Genomic DNA, 19,694 nt, shown 5'->3' on the forward strand with positions numbered 1-19,694 from the left:
ACAACAAAATCTAAGCGCACAGAAAAATTTTAAGGGGGGTGTGCAGCCCTAAATCACAAAACTATCAGGTCATCTTACCGTATGATGGATGCCATCGTTTAAGGTTAATTGTGGATATAATTGTATTCAAGAATTCTTTTCTCTACTTATTTTTTGGATTGTCATATTTTTGATTGCCTAGAAGGATCTATACTGTATAATAATAATGAAAATCGGTGAATATGGCGCATAAGCCATAATTATGGCATCACCGCGCTGATAAAAGTTAACGCGCAAGGTTTTAATTTACTTTCAGGGCCTCGGAAAAGAGCAGATTACATATGAGACAGCTCATAGCCATAAACCTCGCCACTATTTCAGAGGCACGCTTTCTAATTTGCATGTGCAAATTGAGTAGTTTACACTTGAGTCTCGGGGAAAGCCAACCTCTAAAGCCGCGAAAGCATTCGAACATGATGGCCTGTCGGATAAAAGTGGTTTTTTCCCTGAGTGAATTGCGCCGTTATTTTATTAGCTGTAGCTTTATGAGTGAGCGACGACGAGGGTTAGCATGACTGGAGTTTGTAGCCTCCGAAATTGTCAAACGAAACAAAAAATAATTGAAAGGGAAACTCATGGAGTCCATTCAACAAAATGGATAGATAAAGGTTTCCTATCTAATTAGTATATTTTTTTTGTGAAATAAACGCCTTCAAAAATTACTTACTCTTCAGTATAATATTTATATATAAGTCCTTTCAACAACTTATACCACATATGGATATCTTGTACTTCAAATAACTTCAAATAACAAAGAAAATGAACAAAACTTTTCTCAGAAACGTTTTGCTCACTTTGTTTATATAAGGAACATACCGAAGACAATAAAATTTCAAACTAAACAGTTTTCCATACAGTACCTATCGCTTTGTTTGGTTTGTAAACCGAATTTGTATAATAGGAACTAGGAATAGATTTGAAAATATAAATATTATTCGACAGCGTGAGATGTACCGACTGCTGGAAGCATCAAGCAATTTTACGTGTTTATGTATTTCTCTAAAACCCATTGTAAACGAATGCAGATGCAGATATTCTACTCTGTTGGTGGCTTATTCGGTGTTGACTTGTGATTTGTTTGCTAAACAATCGTGACATTTGGTGAATATTGACCGTATTTATCTTTCTAGTTTTAGGAGGATAATCTTACTAAAAGGATAATAAACGACAAAGGTTATTAAAATGTGTATTTTACAAATTAAACATGATACAAGCAAACAGTTTTAGAACCTCATTAACTAATTTTATCTCCATTAAAATTACCAAGAACTAAAGTTTTATTTATTTACAATTGCCGCATTAACCATGAAAGGTTATATTAGCGGGTTTTACAGATTTTACAGTTACTAAATATACTAATTACAAATTACAAAATAATACACCTATTAAAGTTTATGTAGTAAAAGTATGTCCTTATTGTATTTGATACATTACAGTTTAAAATGGACGGCGTTATGCATTACTAGACCAACCGCCATTTTCCCAAATTGTGCATTATGGAGCTTTCTGGTGGGAAATAGCATAAACTATCTACAGAATAAATCCCATTAGTCTGTTAGTAACGGTTAACCAAATATATTTAAAAAGACCAAGTGCCTTTCTTCTTATTCTGGATTTTGAATTTTGCATCACTAGACCAAGCGAATAATTTTGTGTAATAGTTTTGCATCAGTAGACCAAGCGCCTCTTGCGAGCGTTTTAATGATTGTAAATCGAATATTTGGCAACATACGTACATGAACGTTGTTGACAATAACTTGTTAAAAGTAAAGTTCGTGTAACCTTTTGGCTAAGGTCTAGTGTTAGGGTTTTCAGGTCGCGCAAGCGCCCCTAACATGACTTAACGACTACTTTTGTAGCCGGGACCGACGGCTTTACGTGCCCTCCGAAGTGCGGTGGCAGCTCAGATAAATTAGATGTTGAAAATTTTGTCGGTGCCGGGATTTGAACCCGAGTTCTTTAGCTTGTTAAGCCAGTAACATAGCCGCTGAGCTACGGCTGCCACAATAACTTGTTGAGGCGTTTAGGTTAAGAAGTACTGACAGTTATTGCTTAAATTTTTCTACAGAAGATGCACAAGAAAAATCACTGCAGATGCCTTCAACTTCTAAAGGCGAAACAAGAAGTAACATTATTCGTCAGCAGGAACAAAAAGAAGATAAAATAGCATTAAACACTGAAGTGATAAAAAACTATTCGCCCATGGGGAGACCAAAAAAAAGGAGAATACGAAGTACTTAAATCAAAGTCGCGAATCAAGGAAAAAAAGTTGTATTCAAAACAAGAGTTACTCCACACAGAGAAATGTATGTAAAAAATCAAAACAGTTCCGTATGTATCTTTGTAAGTGTAAGTGTTAGGACAAGATTGGTGTGGATAATGCCAAAAAAGAATTTGATAAGTTTTACAATGTTGAATCTTATGATGCTCAGAGAGCTGGAATTTGTTCAAATATTTCCGAAGTCCCAATAAAGCGCAAAAGAAAAAAAAACCATTAACAAAAGAAATACTACAAGGATATACACAATATTCGCTGTGACTGTGTAAACCTGTCTTTTTACAGACTTTGAGAATATCAAGTTGCATTAAAAGCTATGAAATGTCCAATGTGTGTTCGAGGTTGTCGTCGTCAAAGTGGAGGTCAGCATAAAATTAACGATAATCGTGTACAAAAAGTAATTGAGCACATAACGAAGTTCCCCAAGTTCAAGTCACATTACAGAAGGGCTAACATAGAAAGAGAATACCTAACAGAAGACACAACATTAAGTAAAATATATTAATTGTATATTGAAGAAGCAGACAATGATCCTGTTAAATTTTCGTTTTACAAATAAATATTTTTAACACGATTTAATCTTCAAAGAAAAAAGTTAAAAAAAGATACTTGTATTAGATAGTATTGTTTCGAATTAGAAATTAAAAATTGCGCAGATAAAGAAAAATTAAGCAAGTTAAAGGAAGAAAAAATGTGCACTTAGAAGAAACTGAAAATGTACAATCTAGAATAAAGCTAGACATGAAGATGAGCAACGATCAACCAGACATGGAAACCTTTTGTTTTGATTTAGAAAAAACTTTTCCCCTTCCGAAAATTCCAACAAATATCGTATATTATAAGTGTCAATTATCTATTTACAACCTTGTTATCCATTGTTCTGAAGCTATTTTCTTGTGGCATTTTAAATTAATTTATATTTAAATGGGAATAAGCCACAATTAAAGGTTAAAATACGTTTATTGACGTTTCAATTTCCACTTCGGAAATCGTTCTCAAAATACAAACATTAGTTTGTATTTTGAATGTTAGCCCCAGTTAAACATGATTTGTAAAATGTTGTACCTTCACGCAGTATCAAATGCTTTATTTAGATAAAAAAATATGGCAATTACTTTTTGGTTATTTGTAAAAGACTCACATAGAGCATTGTCAATATCTACTATGGCATCATGAGTTGATCTGCCTTTTCTAAAACCTGTTTTTTCTGTGTTATTATTTAAAGTTTTTTTCTTTAAAACTCAAGTTATATAATATTAAGGTCTATGAAACATAAAAACTAATTTATAATTTGTTAAGGATATTCAGATACTTACTTTTGAAACTTTTAAAATTGTAATATTTTTTTCCTCAGCAAGATTAATCGTTGTGCAAGTTTTTACATTCGATTGCAAATTCGATTCGTTTCGTGCCTCATGAAACTTTTCATAAAATATAACCCAAAACGGTATTTTCTAAATTTGGCGCTTTTAAGCAGTTGGTAGTACTGATGAACTACCATGTGATACATATTATAATCTTCCCTGTAGCAGCTCCCGCCTTTTTATTTCACATGTATCCTTTTGCTACTTATTCCCTCATATGTACTAGTACACAGATATCCTCCAAGTTACATACTTAAAGTGCGTTTTTTCTTCTTACTCTATTTCAAATTAATATGAAACTCACTGTTTTTGTATAAAAAATGTGGATCTAGAAAGAATGACTTGGTTTGCAATTTGGCACGTAAAAATGGTGCTTGGAAAAAATTGCACGAATATAGAGAACTATGAAGAAAATCAATTATCGGATACAGAAGAGGATTGAGAATGATTACTGTGTTATATTTAGTTATACAGTATCCTCCATTTGATTTAAAAGACAATATAAACGTAGTTTTATTTATTAATTAAATTCAGTCATAATTATTATTGTTTTTTTATATTAAAGACCTACTGTGTTTATACCATTGGAATCTGGTCAAAGCTGACCAATTATCAATTTTTATCTGTCTTAATTTACTAAAGGATGCATTCTAAGAGCTTACCCTATGGCGTAATCTTATTTTATCTACACATAACAGCTATGCACTAATATCTAACATGCAAATTCACAACACAGCACTATGCTCCACTTTTACACTAATTACACTTTACACTAACTCAAATGGTTTTGTTCGTTTTAGTCTTCTTTCTAACCCAGTATTATCGAGGAGCTGGATGGCCTCGATGTTTACGTATTTATCTTCTTGATAATTTTATTTACATCTTCCATCTCTAGGTCCTTGTGGAGGTCGACATTTCTGATGTAGCAAGGAGCATCAACGATGTTCCTTAGTACTTTATTCTGGAATCTCTGGAAGATCTGGATATTACTTTTATTAGCACAGCCCCAGAGTTGGCAACCATACATCCATACTGGTCTCAGTATTTGCTTGTATATCAGTTGTTTATTATGTGTGGACAAAACTGAATTTCTTCTTATCAGCCAATACATTTTCTTGTAAGAGATACCTAGTTTCTCCCTTTTCTTTTTGATATGGGCTTTCCAGCGAAGATTTGCATCAAGTGTGATACCCAAGTATCTTGCAGTAGCTGCGTGCGGTATTTGGGCATCATTTATTCTAATTGGAATGGTTTGGATTTTTTTTGTTTGTAAAATTAACGTGAATTGATTTAGACTCGTTTAGTTTGATTTTCCATTTTTTTGTCCACTTATAGATTTTATCGATTGCCAACTGTAATTTTTCTGCTGCTTCTTCACTGGTATCACCTACTGCTAGAATGGCATTATCATCTGCAAAGGTGGCTAAAGCATCATTTTCTACTTCAGGTATGTCGCATGTGTATAACAGGTAGAGGACCGGACCTAATACACTTCCTTGAGATTTCTTTTAAATCTGTGTAAAAGTCTTCTTGTTTGATTCTGAAGTATCTATCAGATATGTATGACTGTAGAATTTCTGAATATTGTCTAGGTATAAAGGATTTCAGTTTATACAGTAAACCTTCATGCCATACTTTATCGAATGCCTTAGCTACGTCTTATTATTAATCAATGCTTTTTACTAATTTAATGATTTTGAATTATTATTGTGTTTATGCTAAATTAAACAGAATATTATAAACCAGTGGCTTTCTATTTAAATTGACTAAAAAAGAATAACAATTTTATCTTTCTAATAATATATTAAAGCTTGCGAAGAAATATTACTACTTTGTTAATTGTGTAATAATTATTTGAACTATACTGGCGTTTACTGTATCATATTCGTCTTCATCGAACTCGAAAACCCCCCCAATAACAAAATTAAACTAATGTCTGTCGATAGTTTCTTAGTTGCAAATTTTTCATTTTCTATGCTCTTTAAATTTTTCTCATGCACAAAATGCATAAGAAAATTTTTATTTTACCACCATGAATTTTGTTCACAAAATTTCCTGACACATTCCCGAATCGAATGCAAAAATATGTTCTTGAGAGAACTGACTATAATTTCAGCTCCGAATAAAAAGTTTTTGTTGTTTTATGCCAACTATTAAAAACATATTTGTTACTAGATTTGAAATTAAAGCGTTTTTCTCACTTTAGAGAAGAAACATTTAAGTACAGTTTTTATTCAATCCATATGAAACCATTTGAAACTTATTGCGTTGACGTAAACAAATGATTACGCTTTGTGTCAGTTTTCTCTGTCGCACTGGGGGAACAGGTTTTGTATTGCAGCGCTCAGTTTATTTGTATTTTATGTCTGTGATATAAAGACATATTCAGAATTACACCTCACCAAATTTAAGTTTTAATAAATTTTATATTGGACTATGAACTCATCACTCGATATTTTTAAAAAGACTATACTTTTTATATCCCCAGTATATGAAAAATAAACATTGAAGTTATAATCTCCATTTTCGAGAAATTTTTATAAACGAAAACGTTTCCGTGATGGCTGAATCCAAAGATCTGCCACTGAAAACACTTTCAATTCAAAAGGGATAAGTTATCTAGATAAAGGTAATTTGTCTTTCAAATACTATTATGATTTGGGCCTTGGAATAGGATTATGGTTTTTGAATGAGAGAATAGATACGGCTCTATCTATAGCCGAGCTGAACGGCAAACACACATTGAAGCATTAATTTTATGCCTGGTTGATTATCAATCTTGTTACGACTCCTTCAGATCGATTTTAGTTAGAGAATGGATGCGTTTTCATAAGAAGCTCAAAGAAGTTTGTGAACTAATATAACCAAAAACTAGCAAAATTTTCATTTAAAATGAAATATTACTATTTTAATGGGAATAAGCCCCAATTGAAGGTTAAAGTAAATTTATTGACGTTTCAATTTTGTTTTTTCATACTTATATCATAATTATATATATTATAATTTTTCAACGTTTTTCATAATTGAAACATCAATAAACTTGAATTGAAACTTGAAATTGAAACATCATTAAAACAAAAATAAATTATAATTCTTCTTCTTCTTAGCCTTCTGTCGTCCATGTTTGGACATAGGCCTCTCCCAACTCCTTCCATCGGTCCCTATCCTGAGCAACATATTTCCAATTTGTTCCGCCTATTCTTTTAATATCATCAACCAATCTCATCTGTGGTCTTCCTCTTGGTCGTTTACTTTCGTAAGGTCTCCAATGTTGTATTGTAGTATTCCAACGTTGGTCTTTTTGTCTAGCAGTGTGGCCCGCGAAGCTCCATTTAAGTTTGGCAATTTTTGTTGCTATGTCCTCGACTTTTGTTTTGGATCTTACCCAGTCGTTCCTCTTTTTATCTGACAGTCGTGTACCTAACATTGCTCTTTCCATTGTTCTTTCTGTTGTGGCTAGTTTATTCATGTGGTTAGGGTCCAGGTTTGACATCTATATGTCATGATAGGAAGGATGCATTGGTTGAACACTTTGCTCCTCAAGTATTGGGGTATTTTGCGGTTCTTAAGTATCCAACTAAGTTTTCCAAATCCTGCCCATGCTAGTCTTGCTCTTCCAGTAATTTCCGCACTTTGGTTCTCTTTGTCAAGTCTCAGGATTTGGCCTAGGTAGATATATTTCTGGATTTGTTCTGTCTCACTGCCATTTGTAGTTATACGTCTGGGGTCATCTGTGTTTGTCATTATTTTTGTTTTTTTTATATTCGTTTTAGACCGACCTATTGGGAGCTGGCTGCTAGTTCCCCCATCATAATTTGCAGTTCCTCGAATGTGCTCGCTATAATCACTACGTCTTTAGCGAATCTGAGGTGGTTTAACTTGTTGCCATTAACGTTAATGCCATAGGTTGACCAATTTGTAGTTTTGAAGACGTCTTCTAGGGCTAGGTTGAAAAGCTTTGGCGATATTACGTCTCCTTGTCTCACTCCTCTCTTAATGGGGATGGGATTTGTATTTTCGTCTAGTTGTACGATCATAGTTGCATTTTCATATATATTATGTGTTAGTTGCCTATATCTCGAATCTATTCTACAATTATTAATAGCTTGTTCTATGGCCCACATCTCGATACTATCAAACGCCTTTTCATAGTCGACGAAGGCAAGAAATACGGGTAGTTGGTATTCATTTGCCTTTTCTATCAATGTTCTCATTGTCAGCAGATGGTATGATGTACTATATTCTTTGCGGAAGCCAGCCTGTTCAACCGGTTGGTAATTGTCCATTTTGTAGGTTAACCGGTTGTTAATAATTCTCATAAATAGTTTGTATACTTGACTGAACAACGATATAGGCCTATAATTCTGTATATCACATTTGTCCCCTTTTTTATGTAAGAGTATTACTAGACTCTCGTTCCAGTCTTTAGGGATCTTGCTATTATGGAGACATCTATTAAATAGCTCTGTTAGTACAGGGATTGTTAATGTCTTGCTTGTTTTCAAGAGCTCGGCAATTATACCGTCGTGTCCTGGAGCTTTATTATTTTTTAGCTCTTTTAAAGCTCTTTCTATTTCGAATCCCTTTATATTTGGTAGTACTTCTGATCCCAAGTTTTTTATTTTTCTTTTGACGTTCTCCTTTGTTGTTTCATTAGGCTGGCCTTGTCTAGCTGTACAAGGATGTGTAGAAGTCTTCGACAATATTTGTTATTTTATATTTGTCCTTCTCTACCTAAATTATAATTATATTATATTATATAAATAGTATAAACCTTTCCAGCCAGGTTTACGTATGGTATCCATGTGGTTTTGTAATTTTATACCAAATATCTCCAAAGCACAAAACCAAATTTTTGCTTATTAAAAGCTCTTGGAGAATAATTTTATTAAAGTTTGTACAATGCATAGTGTCTATGAGATCTTGAAACAGCGTAAATAACTAATATTGCAACAAAATATTTAATACAGATTAGAAAATATCTAAATAACTTTGATATTATCTTAAAAAGAAAATTATTATTATATTACCTTATCAACAAGGCTGGAAAGGTCAAATAAATATTCCCTTACCGACAAAATTTCCGGAAGTCGATGGTATCTAAATGTCTGTACAATACTGTCTATTGAATAGCTCGTCGTAATTAACTTTACGGGTATTTAAATCATACGATCATCTAGGAGGAAATGCACGTAAAACCAACAATATTATAAGTATGTGATAAAGACTACTGTAAAAAGCATTAACCGGTAGATACTTTGCATAAAATAAGTATTAAATATACTTTATATAATAATGTAATATTACCTTGTTTAACAGTATTTTTTTCCTTCCGATAAAGATATAGTCTGTGAATAGTAATTGTAGGAAATATGAAAACGAATTGGTAAATTTAAGATTAAATTTCAAATAATATGGTTCTACAAGTTATGCACAAAAACACTTACCTTAAATTGGTGTTCTTTAGGATTTGGTTAATTATGCAGACCCAAATGTGATTACTCAATTCATCACTGCTCAATCCCTTCAATGGATTCCCTCCATGAACTTCCTGTTGGACGCGAGACGGTACCGCCAGATACGTAAGGTCCCGAAATCTTAACCGTTTTCGTTGAAGGTTGGAAGCGAAGTCGTACTTGTCGGTTAAAATCTACTCATTGGAGCATGCCCATTTGGATATATGAACGATTGTGTGCGTCGAAGTAAAATCATATTATATCGCGCTTTTGAATGAAATGCGACCAATAAGCACATAAGGTTATTCTGCATCATTTCAAGGAAATATAATTATTAAAGATCTAAAACTTATTCTACCCGAAATAAATTAAGTATTATAATAATATTCAATATAAAATAAAGAAATAGGGATTCCCGAACAGTCAGTAATGTAAATTATTTTTCCTCTACTCTGTATAATTTTTTCGTACTTTTTGACTTAAAAACCGTAAAAATATTTGCACAAAATAAATTACAGTTACACTGATTTTCATAACAAAACCTATAAAGTTAAATGTTAGAAAACCAACTGCTGAACTACTAGACATTTGAGTGGATAAAGGTAATATGTCCGCGATTTTGGACATAATACCTTTATCCACTAGAATTCGAAAATCTAGTGTGACATATTGCTTTAATACCTTCATATTATTTTAATTAGCTAAAAATAGGTAATTTTAAAATTTTAGGCAGCACATTAGAAGAACAAAAAACCAGTAAAACAATTTTCTTAAAAAAGTGACATATTATGACCTTACCTTACCTTAAGAAACATACAGCCTTTCTTTACGTTTTTTAATATAAAAGATATATTAAATCAAAAAGTAACAAGGGACAAAACAGCCTTTGTACGAACGTTGTTGTATAAACTAAATTGTAGAAGGGTTGTTTGTACTGTTCAAAATATTTCAATTGTATGTCTAAACTTTTTGAATGTTTTTTGTTATAGTTTTTTCTCCTTTTAAAATAAAATTCTGTTGGCTACTGACCAGTATCTTTTAGATATACTGCAAATTAAAGAACGTTCACGTTGAAATTCACCATGTTTCAAATATTTATTTTTTACATTATATTTTCTAACATAATTGAAAGTCTATCGCAGTAGCTTGTACTAAAGACAAACTATATTTATATAGCCGTAACATATATTTTGTGTATAAATTGTATAAGCGAACAAACAAAATTTGGTAGCCATATTAGTACGTCACTGCTTCCCTTTTGTTTCCATGATAACGGATGCCTATCAGCAATCTCTCTTTGTTTCTGAAGTACGAAACAGCCACTTGAAAACGGTCGTAAAATCTTGTGCTTTATAGTTTAAGTACGAATATGGGCCGGGCTTTTGAACTTAACGCGAATTTTACTGGCACAATGACATTTTAAAGGACTGAACACACGAGATAAGCCCCCGGTAATATTTACATCGCAGATCGGTGATGCGCGGGGGAAGGACGATCGTTGTTCGAGGCAATTATTTCACGATAGGTAGAGATCCACTCAAGCTGATGCTGAAAAAGAGGAGATAAAACTTTGGGAAATGCATAAAGGAGATTGCTTAGTGCATCAACTTGCAACGTTTAAAAACAGTGACTTTTATAGAGATGGAAAATGTGACATTAAAAACAGGTATAAAAACGTATGGATACTGTGTCTGTATGATTCTTGCCTCTAGAGTTTAATGAGATTTTGTTTAATGCAGTTGAGCATCCGATGCATCACTTTTTGTCCCTTTTCTTGTATAAAGTTAAATGCACGCAAAGTTAAATGAGGATACAGATACCTTCTTCTTATGGTGCGTATCTGTTCCAATCTATTTCTATCTACCTATTTAAAGTTATGGAAAAAATTATATCCAATACAAAAGTTATTTCAAAAATTAAAAATTCACATTTTTGGACTTTTAATCGTTAATGGACATATTCTTCGATCACAATACGGTTGTTTTGTTGATAAGAGTGAAACTAAAGCACCCTAGCTCCAAGAAAATCATGGATACAAGGCGGCTCAAACAAGACAAGAATATGCGGAAACGAAATCCAAATGAAACGAAAACTTAAGGAAAGTAAAAAAAAAAGATAATGCAGAAACTCTATTCTAAAGAAATGAGAGGTTTTAGAAAAATCACAAGAACGAATATCCTTAAAAATAATAAAGTTGATATTATTACTGATATGAAGGAAAGATTGTGTCAATGTACCAATTACATCCAAGAGCTATTTAATGATGAAAGAGAAGAACTAACATTAGAAACCACAGAGGATACTGGACCACCAATATTACGGAAAGAAGTCATCTATGCCATCAAAAACACAAAAGAGAGCAAAGCTACCGGACCAGCTGATGTGCTCATCGAATTATTAACCCCTTCGCGCCGGACCGTCATACGGCAAGCACAGTATAAATAACAACTGTTGTTGTCTATACTGTGCGGCAAGTCGCACCTATATACGGATTCGCGCGCTTGCCGAGTGGATTCGTGTGCTGACCATTATCGCACAATAGAGTATCGCACTATAACTAATTAAAGTTAATGTAATAATAACCTTAATTTTAGAAATAAAACTAATTAAATGTATATAATGTATATATGTATATAAGTCTGCCGTCAGAACTTTCTTCAGACGTTTCTAGTATTCTGAATCGTGTAGCGAGCGCCCAGTCATCGGCGTATCCGAACTTTCTTGACTGTGTTTCCGGCATATCTGCTAGGTATAAGCTAAATAGTAGTGGAGTACTACATGTACCACTATTTTCCATTGTCTCACTCCCATTTTCTACATGTTTCCACCTTTTTTCTTTTTTAGGCCGTTCTAAAGACCTTCTCTCATCTGGTTTTTCCCAAAACACATTATTTATAAGACGATTGTTGTTACTGCTTATCACACGTGCTGCTTATCTTAGTCTATTGGCCTTTATATTTCTCACTAGATTTTCCTTTCCAAAGAGAGACTCTAAAGAAATCAATTTACCAAAAATCTGTACGCCGTAAAATAAAATGTAGCTGAGATATTTTTAAATAAAAATGTTAATGTAGAATAAACCGTTCTCCTTAAAACAACCCCTGGAGCGACCGGCGATTTTGACTATCGCGGTCGAAATCAATTTTTGAATAAAAATTGCATCAATTCGACGGTAAAAATTCGATATCTTTTGATCAGAGTATCCTATCAACAAAAATAAAAATTCGTTTCAAAGGTGAAGAGAGCAGCTTTTTGCGTTATGCCGCAAATGAAATCAGTTTTTATAAAGGTGTTAAATAAATAAACGTTTTGCGAAATATGCCTAAAAAACGCTGAATTTAAACCTTATCATTACAAACGCTTTAAAAGGTTTTAAAACTGCTTCTTTTCATTTACATAGGTAAGTTTTTCGAAACTACACAACCTTAGATACAAACTCTACATAATAACGTCTTCGTTGAAGCATTTCCCGTGACGTGCGATTGTTTGTGATGTAAAATTTTAAATTCAGCGTATTTAAACATAATTTATAAGCCTTATTTTTGTTGGTCAATGAAAGTGATAAATTTTATTGATCTCATGAGAATCGTAAAAATCCACTAAATTCCTGTAGCTGGCTGTATACCATATATCAAAAAAAATTTATTTAAAAATTTGAGTTACATTATTTGATTTTAGAATACTGTAATTCACATTTAATCATGTGCATTCAGATAGCACTGATGATGGAATATTAATTCCGAAAATGTTCTGTGATGTAGCCCGATAGGGTGTTTTAATATATACCTTATATAGGAATTTTTAAATAATTTGTTTTTAATCGTAAAAATGTCAAGAATTATAGAAATTTCGTCGAAATATCGAAATTTGTCAATAGGACACTCTGCTCAGAAGATATCGAAATTCTTTGCGCCACAGCAAACAATTCTATTTTCAGCTAATTTTAAACTCATTTCATGACCAGCAGAAACTGGTAATAAAGTTTGTCCAGCTTACTTTTCTAATTGAAAATAGTTAAGTAAGTTTAAAATAATTTATTAATTTAAGTATTAGTGTTTGTTCCTCTTCCGTATATCTTAGTAGTTTTAAAATATTTTAAGGAAAAAGTAAATAATCCTTAACACAAAATAATTCACAGCGTTTTGAAATAATGTCAAATACTGACCTGAACGGCAACGATCACTTCACTCTTTGACAACATGGATCGAGTTTTACGTCAAATGTTCATAATTCGCGTAATTGATTGGCTATAGAAAGCGCGCATTTTAAATATTAATGAATTAAACGTAGATTTTTGAAGTTATACTTCTATACGCGCGCTCCACGTTGGAAATTTGTATGGGAGTGAATCTGTGAAATCATTACATATGTAAGATAATGAGTAAGAGAGAGACAGAAGATATATTTTCTCTCTCGAATATAAAAATGTTCCTTTTGTATATATATTTATTATTATATATTATATATATATATATATATATATATATATATATATATATATATAATAATATTTATTAATATTATTATTTATGTAATATGTTTTGTACTATTTATTAAATGTTCATAATTATATTAGTCTTTTGTATTTCAAAATAATAATCTCAATAAATCACTGTATGACCCAGAACTGTCTGTTACGCGGGAGACCAAGGATCGATTCCCAGTCGGGGAGGACTTTTCTATTAATACTATTACATGGTTTGCTGGGCCTATTTGTCTACCATCCTCATCTACACCATCCCTCCATCTGAGTTTTGGTCTACCCCTTTGTCTACTTCCCACAGGTTGTGACATAAGGATTCCTCTAGGAGGGTTGTTCTGCTGTGATCTTGCCAGATGTCCTGCACATCTTAGTCTTCCTATTTTTATAAAGGATACTACGTCTTTACCACCAAATATGTGTTTATATCTCTGATATATCTCGTAGTTGTACCTCCTTCTCCAAACACCATTTTCACAGATGCCACCAAATATTCTTCTCAGGATCCTTCGTTCAAATATAAGCAGGAGATTTTCATTTGCCTTGGAAATGGTCCATGCCTCCGACCCATATGTCAACACTGGTTGTATAAGGGTTTTGTATATGGTTATTTTTGTTTTTTGGCTTAAGTTTCTGCTTCTCATATGTCTACTCAGTCCAAAATAGCATTTGTTTGCTAGGATTATTCTTCGCTTGATTTCTTCCGTCATGACGTTCTCCTTGGTGATCAGGGAGCCTAAGTATGTGAATTTGTCCACCACTTCAAAGGTAGAATTATCAACCGTGAATTGGTGGCCGATGTTTCTGGCTCTATTGTTGAGTGTTGATGCCATTATCTTAGTTTTATTTTCATTTACTTGCAGGCCCATATTTTTTGAGGCGTGTGACAAGGTGGTATACATTTCTTCTAGCTTGCGTGTTGTGCGGGCAACTAGATCAACATCATCTGCATATGCCAAAATTTGGGATGATTTATTAAACATGTTTCCTCTGCTGTCTATTTGGGCATCCCTGACCGCCTTTTCCAAAGCTATGTTGAAAAGGAGACATGCCAGCGCATCTCCCTGTCGCAGCCCAACATGTGTTTCAAATGCCTGTGATTGTTCGCCCTGTATTTGGACTTTGCAAACAACTTTACGCATTGTAGCCTTAACCAATCTTATCAGTTTATCGGGGATGTGGAATTCATCCATGGCTTCATACAATTTATTTCTTAGGACACTATCATAGGCCGATTTAAAATCTACAAAAAGATGGTATGTGTCGATATTAAATTCATTGGTTTTTTCCAGTATTTGCCTTAGCACAAAGAACTGACTGGCGTAATAGACTTGGGAAGGTCGAGGCTCTTTTATAGGGCTGTAGCACCAATGATGATGATGATTATTACATGGCAAATTAAACATATGCGTAAGTAGAAAAGTTATGTATATTATTGTCATTTTTAAATACTTATGAATATTGCATTTTAATTTGTATTGTATTATTATTGAATTATGTTGCACTGTATTGTAGTGTATTTTTCTTATGTATATTATTGTCATTTTTTAAATACTAAGGAATATTGCATTTTAATTTGTATTGTATTATTATATTGAATTATGTTGCAGTGTATTGTATTGTATTTTTATATTAATAACAAAATAAACAATGACTTTTACTGCAGAGTATGTGTAAAAAATTTTTGCATTCAACTCCTTTCATACATATATGAAAATAAAAATATACATTTTCATCAAAATATTGATTCAATCCTTCATTTACTATACTCCTATTACAGGTCAAATGTTGTTTATTAATTGTTAGTAAGTTGTTATTAATTCTGTTTCTCTTTCTGCTATGTCTTACCTATAGCATTACATATGTAATGAATGTGCAGATTGACTCCCAAATAAATTTGTAACGGCGAATGCGTGTATAGAAGTGTAAATTCTACCGGCAGTCCCACTGGACTGCCACAGCCGTTTTTTTAGGTTAGGAATAGACCGTCTATGTATTTAACGCCGTAATATTTTTGAATTTAATCACGGAACTACCTTTGTCCGTCACATCCAACTTAATGCGTTAGAAAGAAATCGAAAAACTGTGACGCACTGAAAAAAGGCTCTGAGAAGAATTTTACCGTCGAGTTGATACAAATTTTATTTAAAATTGATTTCGCGCACATAATTGACATTCAAAATCACCGGTTAAGACATTATTTTCTACGCATACAGATTCTTGGTAAATCTTGGGAAGCCGCAGGATAGAAAGAAATATTTTTTTAAGGTCCCAAAATGAACATTCTCAGCAAAATTCAGCTTGTTCAGCTATAAAAAATTATTTTTCCTGCTTTATTTGTTACATTGTTACATTGATTACTGGATTAATAATCAGTAATGGTAAACTGTCAGTCTTAGACAATTCAATCATGGCTTACTTAAAATTTGTAAAAATTTAGACAAAGAAAAACTTACTTTCCATTTGAAAGGTGGTTACTTATAATCACGACTTACTATCACGAAAAACACAAGGATGTATTTCTGTAATTTATAGATTACAAAATGGTACTGAACCAATTCATTTTTTTTTTGGTAGTAAGTTTTTTAATGAAATTTAAATCAGTTTGTGCCAAATAACATAATAATTTATTTTAATTGTCAATTTTTCGAATAACAACAGCTTGATGGGTTAATATTTTTTAAAAAACAATTACATCAAAGTTCGTGAATAAATTTTGTAAAATATATAAAACACCAGCTTTTGATCAATAATTCATAAAATTGTTAACATTGACTTAACACTACAAGTCGACGAACCGTAAAGTTGGTGTAGATTTTTTGCAAGAAGATAAATCCTACATCAAAGCTTTGACTGATGCACAACTGTTTGCAGTGGTAAATTGCTATTTACAAGAGCAAATTAATTTAAAACTAAATTAGCGTTTATGACATTTTCATGTTGCGTTATCGAGCTTTGTCAGTAAAATTGGATGGTGGTTAGTATTTGCTGATGTCAGCTTTTAATAAAATGGCTTTTAATTAGGAATGAATATTTTAATGCTCTCCATTCGTTAGTATGTTGTAATGTGATTATTTAATTTTAATTAGAATTTAATTAACCAAAATCTCATTCGGGTTTACAATGCTGGTACAGCTTTGTCAAAATATATTCGATAAGTATACATTTTAGGATTGAAGAGAATATTAAAGCATATTGTAATATTTTCTATTGAATAATTTCCTATTATTTATAGGTTGGATATCATCGTCTATTTTTAACTTACCTTATTTGCATTACCTTATTTGCAGCAGACCGGAATAATTCTAATCATTTCTATCCATTTACCTACATTTTAATTGTAAATACATTTAAACCCGTTTATTAAATTTTTGAACCACAAAATTGCCCTTTAAAAGTTTCTTCCTAAGTTTATTTTTTCCTACACCAGTCTAACTGCACTGTATCTTTTCAAAAGGCGTACATGTTTGATTCTTTTGGGTTTATAATTGAGTATTTGTTTAGTTATAGTGTATTCTTATTATGTTATTATATTTTTATTTCATTTTTTTCTATTCATCCGTTTTCAAGTTTGACTTACTTAGTTTATACATTTACGAACAAGTTTCTAACTCTTTAATTATATAAAACTGCTGTTGTAGTTTCCCTTTGAACATGTTTGTTAAACCACTACGACCTCATAATCAGCGACTGTGATCGATCAAGTATCAAATGACACCCTGAAACTCCACTTTGATTTCAGGTGTGATTCAAGTTAATGGAAATTGCCGTTGGAACGTTAATGATGTGGTTTAGCACAGTCTACGCCAGTCTAGCACATTCGCCATTCGATACCTGCGGTTCGAGTTTCAGTAAACATTCGATAAGAATTAATTAATATCTCGTTCTAAATCAATTTCTAATTTTAAGTTCGCTGTTGGATCCATTAATTAAAAGGTTGATTGGTTGCTGTTGCATTACTAAACTATTTAGTTTGGTGGGGTGTGCTGTGTTAATTAGCGTTGTTATTCCTCTGGGAGTGTCTGTTCTTACTATAATCTGATCAGTGAATATTAGTGAGTAGCTTTATTTAACACGTTCAGCTCCGTCTCTTTTTTTAAGGGAAACAGTGGGCCACTGAGATTTATTTGTGTAAACTAATTAATTTTTAAGGTACACTTTAAAAAGTTATTTATAATAAAAATGGGTACAAAAAAAATTAATTTGGTCACAAAAAAAAAACTCACCGCGTGAGTCGCGTTGGTGGCCACAGGGCAGAAAATGTGTCGGTTGAACTTAAAAAAAAATAATAATCTGATTGAGAAAAGATATAATTATGAACCTAGATAACTAACATAAGTAATTATTAAATGGTAACAACATCAAGAAAACAAATTAATTATCTAATTTTCAATTTCTTTATGAAAACGTCTAAAACAATTTTCTAAACACAATCCCGGATGTTCAGGGCACTCCGCACAATAAAACAATGAGTCCTTTCTTTCTTTTTTAGTTTGCCAGCAATATTTACACCGTCGTCGTTTTGTAATACCATTAGCTGATTTAGGGCAATGGGATGGCAAATAAAACGTCAAATTTTTCTTGACTTGAGGAATTTTTGGGTTTGGTCCCAAAAGACTATCAATCACCGACAATCGAAAGTCATACAATGACATTTTTGTATTAGAATTATTATAGAAATAGTATGCGTTGATTAGCATAATTTGAAAAATATGTATGCCTATTTTTTTGTACCACCTCACAGTTTTGTGTTCGCAACTATAATAATTTAACATCTGGTCGCCTAAGTCAATACCACCTTTATTTTTGTTATATTCAGCGACTAAACGGGGCTTTTCTTTATCAATTCCTTTTCTAGATATTGTTGGAACCATTTCATGACCAAATTCGGAAGAGATCATTAAAATATCTCGCTGATCTTTCCATTTACACACACATATCCCTTTATTATTGTAAGCACTCACCAGTTCATTTTGTTTTAATTTTTGAGAAACAACTTCGTGTGGATTTTCCGCTCTTCCTGAACTCAATGTTCCTGTAAGATAAGTTTTAACCGAAAGTAGTTTTTTACACAATGGAACACTATTATAAAAATTATCCATATATAAGGAGTGACCAACATTTAGTTTCGAATCCATCAAATTTAGCACTACTTTTTCCGTATGATTACGTCCTCCAACTACAGGGTCACTAACTCCACTATAAACTAATACGCGTTGAATCATCCCGGTACATTCTGCCAAAGTATACAGTTTGACACCATATTTGTGTCGTTTGCCTTGAGAAATTGACGAAAACTAAGTCTTCCTCTCCATAATATCATAGATTCATCCAGGGCTAATTTTCTTTATGGATAATAAAGATTCTCCATTTTATTATTAAAAAAATCTAATAATGGAGATATCTTGGCAAGTCTGAACTGGTTATTGTCACTATTATTGTTAAAATGTAAGGCACGCAAAATTAACATAAAACGATTTCGGCTCATGTATTGTCCAAACACTGGAATACTAAATAAATGATTTTTCTTCCAATAATCATTCATACGATTAATTTTTATGGTTCCCATGTGAAACAACAAACCAAGAAAAATTTTAAATTCTTCTACAGTTATATCCTTCCAAGCTGCAATTCTACTTTTCTCAGATTTACTTAGAGAAAGAATATCAACGGCATATAAATTGCTATTTTGAATAATCAGGTCATAGAATAATTCACATGCCAATAAATTGAAGTAATCAATAGGATTGCTGCCACCCACATTAATTTTCAATCCTGGTATTGCTGTAAATGGTAGCACTGTAGGATGTTGAACCTCTGAAGACCATTCAATAATATTTTGAGACTCATCATCACCATCATCATCTTCAGATTCTTCTTGTAAATTAGGATCGTCTGTCCGATCATCTTGATCACAATATAAATCTTCATCACTTGCGTCACTAGCGTCATGTGAATCTTCTAATATGTGTAATAATTCATCATCTGAGATTGGCTGAGAAGTTTCCCACCTACCTCGTTTAGAAGTCGAAGGTTGGCAATATTCATCACTCATTTTAAAAATAATTTAAAATTGA

The sequence above is a fragment of the Diabrotica undecimpunctata genome, chromosome 1 (assembly GCF_040954645.1).
Source record: "Diabrotica undecimpunctata isolate CICGRU chromosome 1, icDiaUnde3, whole genome shotgun sequence".
NCBI classification, from domain to species: domain Eukaryota; kingdom Metazoa; phylum Arthropoda; class Insecta; order Coleoptera; family Chrysomelidae; genus Diabrotica; species Diabrotica undecimpunctata.